The 10,000-nt window shown below is 37.1% G+C and overlaps 1 long non-coding RNA gene across 1 annotated transcript in view; it reads left to right on the top strand.

The window, feature by feature from the left end:
• LOC136837469 (uncharacterized) overlaps window positions 1-10,000 on the top strand; it is a 221,144-nt gene that overhangs the window by 161,907 nt on the left and 49,237 nt on the right. The window contains exon 5 of the long non-coding RNA XR_010852700.1: window positions 8,521-8,542. This is a non-coding gene — a long non-coding RNA (uncharacterized lncRNA). The remainder of the gene's footprint in view (window positions 1-8,520; window positions 8,543-10,000) is intronic.

Genomic DNA, 10,000 nt, shown 5'->3' on the forward strand with positions numbered 1-10,000 from the left:
CAGCCTCTACAGCGTATAATTAAGGCCACCGAAAATAGATATCTTTCGATGATCTCGGTACATTGCTGTATGAGTCGCGGCCCATGAAACTTTAACCACGTCCCGGTAGTGACCTGGTCTATATCGTTGCCAGACGCACGATTATGGGTAACTTTAACTTTAAATAAAATAAAAACTACTGAGGCTACATGGCTGCAATTTGGTATGTTTGATGACTGGAGAGTGGAAGATCAACATACCAATTCGCAGGCCTCTAGCCTCAGTAGTTTTTAAGATCTGAGGGCGGACAGAAAAAAGTGCGGACCGAATAAAGTGCTGACGGACAGACAGAGTTGGCACAATAGTTTTCTTTTACAAAAAACTAAAAATGAATGAAACGCAAAAGGCAAGAGAAAAAAAAATCCGCAAAAGTACTCTAACGCGGGTTATGTTCCTGAATGCATATGGTGCTATGGCCGTGTTTGCTTTTGTTTCTGTGTATAATTCACGTGGAAGTTTCAAACTCGTTCCCTCTAGCGCCTTTAAATAAAGCATGTCCCTCGAGTGTGTGTATGGGTGCTGCTTGCCTGCCCTTGTATGTCAGTTTCAGTAGAAGGAAAGAATTCAAGAAAAAAAAAAACGAACAAGGAAGTTAAAGTTGCTTGCCACTTTGAACTACTTTATTTCTCCTAGCTTTGACATGCCTCACAAAATAAATATTCTTGAAGATATTTTTATGGTAGCGAATGAATGCATTTTAAGATACGCCTGTTTCGTCGCAACTGAAGCCGCAATGTCTATCTGAAACTCGCAATTAACACTTTGCCTTTAAAATCAAGTTTCCATTAATGGTTATAAGGACATTCTGCATCCAATCGGTTTCAGATAACGTTGCATTTCAAGCTGCATATCAAAGCTGTTGATTAAACACGAACGGGAGACAGGCGATGGCTGCATCGGCAAATGAAAGTCATGAAGTAAAAATATAAAAGTCACTTTTTTCCATGATGGATGATCGTCCAGTGTGGTGAAAAAATTATAATGCAGAAAAGGCTTAACGGGGAAAGGCCTCCCGAGCCCAAAGACGAACATTTTATTCCACTGGTTTTTCCAGGAGGTGAAACTGAAGGAAGATCATCAGGTAAGACGTAGCGGCATTTATCATCTGGAAGTTGAAGAGGCAAGTGTTATTCATAAAATTATAAATCCACAGTCATTAAAAAAATACTCATAAATAGCACGAGTCTTAAAATGGAGAAACAAATCTACGGTTATGGAATGTACAAATATATTTAGAAATGAATCTATGATTTCCCTTTTCAGTCTATCGAAAAGGTGAATCGTACAGGTTCACGAAAGCTCTCTGTGTAGCTGTATTTTTAAGTATATTTTACAGTTATAGAACTGTGACTTCTTTCTCCAAAACCATAATCTTTCAGATCAGACGTAAAGTCTTTACATTAAATTTATCCAACGTATTAAAGAATATGAGGGACGTTTCCAGACTACGTTAACAAGTCTTTCTTGAACCTGAATTCCGAGACAATTGTGCTGCGTCTTGAGATATGCGAATTCCATGTAGTGCAATAATTGTAAAATTTGGGTTGTAGCTTGGTATTATTAAAAATGCATATTCTGTATCATTATACAAAAGAAAACGTTTGTGTTGTCTGAAAGTTTTATCCACTGATAGCACATGCGTTCCAAAAGATGAATTTACACAAAATTTGAAATCCGTAGAAATACTCTGTATTAAATATAAAATGAATTATTTAAAGCTTGAAACATTACCTAAGGAAATGGGCCGAAATTATGGTAGGGAAGGAGGACTTAAGAGATTCTTTGGTTAAAATGTTTTTGGGTAATTCATGACGCTCAACGCAAAAATATCAAAAGACCTAATCAAAACAAAATAACTTTATTGCTTGTTTCTGTGTGCCCTTCTGTATATATACGTGTACGTGCATTACAAAGGTCTACATGCATTTGTAAGAGTGTATGCATGTGCATATACTTCGACCTAGTGGATGATCATAGTATTTTGAGACCGGGCTGTCTGATGTCCCAGGTTTTATTTTCATTGTGTGGGCATTTATATTACTGTCTGTCTGTCTCTCTGTCTTCTGTCTGTGTGTGTCTCTCTCACCACTAGCAGGGATGACCGAGTGATGTTAAGGAGTCCACATGCGTTGAAAAGCAAAGGTTCTTCGCACATCTGGTGGATGGACATCTGGAAACAGAGCAGCAGGTTTTATTTCTTTCATGTAATTGAATCATTTGTCATTCTATTTTGACCCTGTTTATTGGCCTGTGATATGTAGCAGCAACACCGAAAAAAATTATTGGATTTACTTCTAATTTTTATATTACTAAACTTATTTTTCTACAAAGATTGTCGCCATCAAGATTTTATTAATATTCAGTTTCATATATGCAGCTTCTGTATAGTAATTTCAGTTCCATCAACTTTTTGTCTGTACCACTTCCGCCGGAAATGAAGTTACCGAGATATTGATATCACGGGAGAAATTATAGAGAAATTACAACTTCTTCAAGACGAGGTGTTTCGCCCTATTTGACACATTTTCATAGTCAGGTTAGGGCGTCATGTCTTCGTTTTTCGGTCAGTTAAAGCTTTACACGGCGCCTCCGTTAGGTTTGGTGAAAGGCCACTTACGACGTAACCATGTAAAATGAGGGCTTCTCGGCAACGGAAGTCATTATCAAAGTCGGTTGCTGTTTAACATTACTGGTTCCGAAAAAGGTACACGGTGGATTATCTCTGACTGTAATATATTTTATTTATCCATATTTTGCCAAAGTCAAAGAAAAATTAGGGAAATATCCCTTTTGAGAGCATATTAGTGTGCATCTTAGCGAGATATTAGTTGAATTTGTCACAACATCTGCAGTCTTTTACATTATATATATATATATATATATATATATATATATATATATATATATATATATATATATATATATATATATATATATATAAAATATATATATACATATGAATATATATATCTATAAATATATATATATATATATATATATATATATATATATATATATATATATATATATATATATATATATATATATATATATATATATATATGTCGATGAATAGTGCCTCATTGGGCGATAATCTCGGTGGCTGGTAATTTGAAACATAAGTGTGAATCAAAGGAGAGTGATTCAAATGGAAGAGAAAAAAGGAAATAACGGTACTGAACTTGTGTAAGTAATTATTCGCTCGTTGAAAAAGTTAACCCTGCTTCTGCTGTATTAGGTAATGATATAAAAACTATAATTAATTCAGAAAGCATTTATTACTGCAACTTATACTATTATTACTACATATATATATGTATGTATGTATGTATATATATATATATATATATATATATATATATATATATATATATATATAACATATATATATATAATATATATATATATATATATATATATATATATATATATATTCATATGACTTTTTATCACATCACCGTGATTCATATACAATCAGTAAGCTACAAACGTCCTTTAATATCAGTTCGCTCTACACTCAGAAATAACATATTTTTTCATATATGTTACCGAAGGAATTTTTAGTTGATAATAAGTTCGTCATCCCGTGGGCTCGAACCAACGAAGGACAAGAACTCCAGGACCCAGTGGACAGCAATCCACACGGCTAGCAAGTGAGGTATAAGTGGATATCGCCTCCCATCTACAAATCCCCGTCGAACTCAGGTGCTTGTATTTAGAGACAATATCCACCCACCTCTGCCATGTTGACCGTGTAGTGCGTTTGTCGCACGCAGCCATATTATGACTTTTTATCCTCTTATACCTCACTTGCTGGCCGTGTGGATTAAGGCGTCCACTGTAGTCCTGAGTTCTTGTCCTTCGTTGGTTCGAGCCCACGGGATGACGAACTTATTATCAACTAAAAAATTCCCTTTGTAACATATATGAAAATATATTATTTCCGAGTAGAGCCAGATTGGATATAAAAGGACGTTTGTAGCTTACTGATTATATATATATATATGTGTGTGTGTGTGTGTGTGTGTGTGTGTGTGTGTGTGTCTGTGTGTGTGCTTGCGTGCGTGTGTTTATAATAAAAGAGGTAAAAGCATAAGTACGTTACCTTCAAAGGATCCTCATTCCAAGTGTGGGGTGCATCTCCTGGAGAACTTCTCAGCTCCTCTTGGAGAAGAATTCTGAGTGGTGCTGATGCCTTTGGAAATAAGCGAATGGAGAGAGGAAAAAGTACCTGATAATAATTTTTTATACAACTGTAAGATTAATCTTTGGAATCACAATACAAGTTTCTTACTTAATAAAAACTGGCAAGGATTAGATTCAGGAAGTCTCAGTTTCAAAGTATTTTCTCAGGAAATTTTTTCCCCTTTGAATTTTATTAAGCCAAAATTGGGAGGAAAGACGCCATGCATCGTATACCATCTGATGAGACACAAAGACTAATAATCTTGAACTAGGAGATGTTGACAGAATCTTTAAGTGATTAAGAAAAGTGGGCGTCATTAATCATGGGTACACCTATCTTCCTGATATGACATTTACGTCATATCAGAATAAAATTTAATATTTTGCATTTTATCTTTTTTTAGACATTTTGAATAAATCTGTCGAGAAACTGGCAAGCAATGTCCTTCACAAATATATAATTTAAATAATTCTATCAAGAAACTGGCAACTCGCATGCGGTGCACTGTAGGCATTACTTAAGGTTCTTTGCAGAGTGCCTTCGGCCTCTAGCTGCAACCACTTTCGTCCCTTTGACTGTACCTCCTTTCATATTCCTTTTCTTGCATCTTACTTTCCACCCCCTCCTAACAATTGATTCACAGTGCAACTGCGAGGTTTTCCTCCTGTTGCACCTTTCAAACCTTGTACTGTCGATTTCCGTTTCAGCGCTGAATAACTTTATAGATCCCAGTGCTTGGCCTTTGGCCTAAATTCTATATTCAATTCATCATAGAAACTGGCAAGCAGTATGCTTCACAAATATACAGTTTAAATAAATCAATCGAGAAACTAGCAAGCAATGTCCTTCACAAGTACATAATTTAGATGTCTATCTAGAAACTGGCGAGCAGTGTCCTTCACAGATATACATAATTTAGATGTCTCACCTCTGCCTGGATGTCATCAGCCGTGTATCCAACGACGGTGACTGAAATCATTCCGAGGAGGACGACCACCAGAATCCCAGGGATGATGACAGTCTCGTCTTGTACCAAACCGGAGACCACCGAGTAGAAGAGATAGTTCGAGAACATATAAAACATGAAGATGTAAAACCCAAGTAGCGGAAGAGACAGCAGGGCAACCAGCCTTCCGTGAAGCTCTCGCAATGATGACAACTGCTGATTGATGGCTCTGATACTGCAATCGTCGTTGCCTTTGTTATTACGTAGCGTCTGGGCCAACAGTTCGTTGGTGTGTCTGAAAGCTTTGGCTAAGACGGATCCCAAAGCTGCGTAAAATAACGGAGGAAGGATGGCGCTTGTGGTCAGCCACATATATGACGTTAAGAAAAGGACTCTTAGGAGGAAAGGGATTTGGGAAATGTAAGGAGTATACCAAATAGCATTGGAACAAACTTGGACCCCGCTCATACAAGTGAAGAGTAGAAACTCTGAAACCGCTGCTTTGGGCGTAAAATCTCGGTGAACAGCAATTCTACGGAACCCATCGAGGAGTAGGGTAAACTCTCCGCTGCTACGCCAGAAAGCTAAGATATTAAAAATTCCAGGAATCGTCACGGAAAAGGCGAACAACTTCTCGCAGAGCCAGTAAGTCGACGAGAAGTTGACTAAAGCATCCCAAGCTATAAAGCCTGAAAGAGAGAGGTTGCTTGACAGAATTCTATTGACATTTTCGAGTCGGGAAAATGAGAGGTTTTTAACACTTAGGTGTTCCTGCTTCTCTTGTGATTGCTACCCTTCACCACTACCAATTAATTCCTATAAAACTATACCGAAATTGGCATCATGGTCAAAAATAAATTGTAACAATTAATTCCCAATTCATATTTTTAGCTAAATGTACCATAAGCATAATGAAGGGTGAATGATATTAGTAATTCTATATTTTAGAAAAGGATGATTATTACCAAAAATGTTCTCTCAAAACAAACAAAAACAAAATTTAATATGCAAGAGAAATACGTTCTGAAAAAAATAGGAAAATGGTATTTTCATGTCTTCAAATTCGATTTTGGTTTAGAGTAGCATTTTACTTTCGAGTACTGACGAATACTAATTTCATCACAGCTGACTTCCAGCTACCACACTTACCCTGATGTATGCAAATAAAGGTGAAACACATAGTCAGCGTCACTAGCGACGAAAGACAAGCCTTCACGGCTCGTCTGCACGTCCCCCTTTCACCGTTTTTACCCCAAGGCAAAAACCCCATGGCCAGAGTTAACCTTAAAATGATGTCGAGGATCTTGAGGTGTTTTTGCGTGGTCGAACCTCCCTGTTCCTCTGTTCCCTGGTGAAGGTCACTCTTACCCGAGGGGTTTCCAGTTTTTCCAACCAAGTTTTCCGTGTTTTCGCCCGGTGTTAGCGAAGAATGGACTTGAATAGTGCTCAGGACGATGCGATCCATAGACTTTGCAGAGGTCGACACAGGATTTTTCCTCGAGTTCATGTTTGTGTAACTGACGTTTGTATCTGCAAAAGACGGCTGATTCATTTGATGGTCAAGGGACTTCTAAGCTGTTGGAGTATTTTTAAAAAACAAACCAGATAAAAAAACAAGCACAAAATTGCATTTATTTATTCATTTACAGGTTTAAGCCAATAGCGTTTGTGTATGATGTCTTCACATGTTTAATTCTGTAAGTGTTCAGAGCATAGCAAGCTAAAGTTCAGAGGTATATTTCAACGATCAACCTGGTGATTGTCATTACAACGTATTCCTATTGCTTATTTCATTATTAACTGTTCTGAAATACCTAGACTTATAAAAACGGAGAAATAGCATGTTAAAAACGTTTATTTGTGTTAACAATGTTAATTCTTTATTACCATGAAAAGTTTGATTAACATTAGCCAGTGCAAACAACACCCATGGCATCGTTGTTCCCTTTTCCGCAAATGAGCAATATTTCAAGCCTTTGCCACTCTCGATTCCTATTCGAATAATCTTGATTGATGTAGCACGTAGCATGCATATATGTATGTGTGCGTACTTACGAGCGTATGTTGACTCACCTGTCAATAAACAAGTGGTTAATCTAGTTAAAGCTCCCTCGTCAATAATTCTTCCTTACTTTCGTCCTGCGCTATTTCATCTGACTGTAATTCGTTCGTGTGAGTTTTCCTGGGTCCTTGCTTATAGACGAATCTGTTTCTGTTACTTGATTAGGTTCATTAACCACAGACTAATTCAAGATTCATGGCATGCTCTGATCACTGATGAAGTCGAAGAAATCAATTCAGAATGATTGTACGCATTTGGTTTGTGAACTTCTAGATAGTTACTGAAGCAAATACCACTGTTTCCTCTCACTCATGAATTGAACGCATCCATTTGTGTAATTCAAGTGGATTGATTCAATTTTTCTCCATTGGAGACACTCCTAATTGATAATAAAACGAAGCTATACCACGATATTTCCCTGCATTTAACACAGTATCAAAAGTAGCGTTGCTCTTGTATTCAGTACAACTGGAATTAACATACAAAAGTGTTCCAGGTCACAAAAGAAACCGCCTTGAGTCTTGTAAACCACACTACCCGACGCGACCGCCAGGTATAAACTGACTCTCGGCAATACTCATGAGCGAGGCTGTCTTGATAACCACCAGCGCTCGAATTCATTGTGTTTATTCATATCAATTACAGCAGGTTAATGGGAGCACGGGTAATCAGCAATTACTTCTCATAATACATTTTCTCGCTCTACTAGCGCCGGTTGATTGATACATTTTCTCGCTGTATTAGTCGCTGGTTGATTGAAAATCCTATACAATTATTAATAATTGCGCTAACCTTTGCCAGAACACGGGAAAATGAAAGGCACTCAGGGACTGCAAACCTCCGCTAAGGTTGGTCAGTCCACTCTCTTTAACAGCTAAAACAACTCTGGTATTGATAATCCGCATCTCTGTCATCCAGCCTTATACAGTGCCAACAAATATATAGTACCTCGACTTATACCTCAATGGACAAATGTTATTTTATTCCAGTGCTTTGTTACTTTCAGTTCCGCAAAATATATAATGTTGAGTAATATTTAGAAAATGTTTATACCGAAAAGCTATTTATTTACAGAAAATAAATGTCATAAAGTCAAGAATAAACAGAGGAAAATGAAACCCAAGATTTATTATACTGCTTCTTTATTTGAAATCATTATTTTTGCAATTTATGTGAATGCATGAAATGTCATGAAAAACTGAAAGTAGAAAATAATATTGTGTATGTAAATGATAGTAATAAATTTTCAGAAAACGATGCTCCTATACATTTTTTTATTTATTTCAGGTGAAAGGTTGACGTCATTTTGGTAAGTATTTGAAAGTTAATTCAGTTTAGTCTGACGTTTTTAAAATACATTTTTTATACAGCTCAGGCTTCTGGATCCCGGAACCTCTGGAGAACTGGGCTTTTTGTTGTGATAAGCTTAAACAATTGGCTGAGGTTTTGATTTGTAACTCATTGAAGATTAGGGAACGTTAAAAAGAATAAACGCTGAGAGTGAATAACCTATCATTCGAGTTACTGAGAGATAAAAAAAGTTTCACAAAATTAGCGAGATGTTATTCAGTGAAAAAGAAAACTATTCAGTGAAGAATTTCGAGTACGTGCCTTTAAAGTCAGGTTCCAGTGCTCATTTCCCTTTTTGCGTGGTCGAAGCGCCTGGTAGGAATTAGACATTTTTTTGTTTTACTGCTTTCTCTTAATCTCACTTCCTTGCGTTGTACCTCGTCTTTAAATATAATTTTAAACCCAGTAATGCCACATATTTAAAAGATATATCAGTCAGTTTTGATTTTGATGGAATGAAGAGTAAACATTTTTTTTTTTTTTTTGGTGGTGGGAGCCGATGGGGTTAGAAATAAAGACCACAGGAGGCATGAAAAGTCACATTTCTGAAATTGTCTGACCTGGCAACACACGCAGGAGGGCTTTCGAAATTCGAGGCATCCTTTTCAAAGACGCAGTTCCCTTTGAGAAGGTCACGTGCGCGAGGGAAGGCGTGCTTGGTCCAGAGAGGGAAGAAGAACTCGCTGTTCACTTTCTCTTCCTCTTGTTGGTCCTCTTGGGCTTTAATTATCACTCTTTCTTTCCGGTTCGCGGTGCCTTACGCGTGTGTTTTCCCGAGCTTGCTGTTTCTCCTTAGGGACGGAAGAATATTTTGGAGATACTTGACCGGTTCGTGGACTCTTATCCTGAGCGGAAGGGCGTATTTTCACTGAAAATTATTAGTCCAGATTCACAGTGGAATCACGGAGAATTTATTCATTATAATAGGAGTTGAATTATGTACCATATCTATAATAATAATAATAATAATAATAATAGCATGCAGGTTACAAAGGTATATATGGCAAGCGGCGGTATACAGTTGTCAAGTCGGTTATTCAGCAGTGTTTTGGGTGGTCCTGATAGGTTGGTGACGAAATCTGTCCTGGAGACGTTGAGACCTTCTGGGCCTAATCGCTACTTGAATTTGGGAGTGGCTGTTATTCGGGATTAACCTATTAGGACCACCCAAAAACGCTGCTGGATAACCGACTCGACAACTATGCCCCGCTTTTAATAATAATAATAATAATAATAATAATAGGACGGCTGCATCCTTTGAGTTGATTTTATTATTGAATCTTCTCAAGTTTCCGTATAATTATATTTACTTCTACGATAACATTGGAAAAAAATTGGCCAATATTCATACTCTGGTAGAGAGAAATACCTCAGCAGTGCGTATACGGCAGTTTCTCGTCATGGCAAGTAGTGAAAT

This window comes from Macrobrachium rosenbergii, chromosome 59 (assembly GCF_040412425.1).
Source record: "Macrobrachium rosenbergii isolate ZJJX-2024 chromosome 59, ASM4041242v1, whole genome shotgun sequence".
NCBI lineage: Eukaryota > Metazoa > Arthropoda > Malacostraca > Decapoda > Palaemonidae > Macrobrachium > Macrobrachium rosenbergii.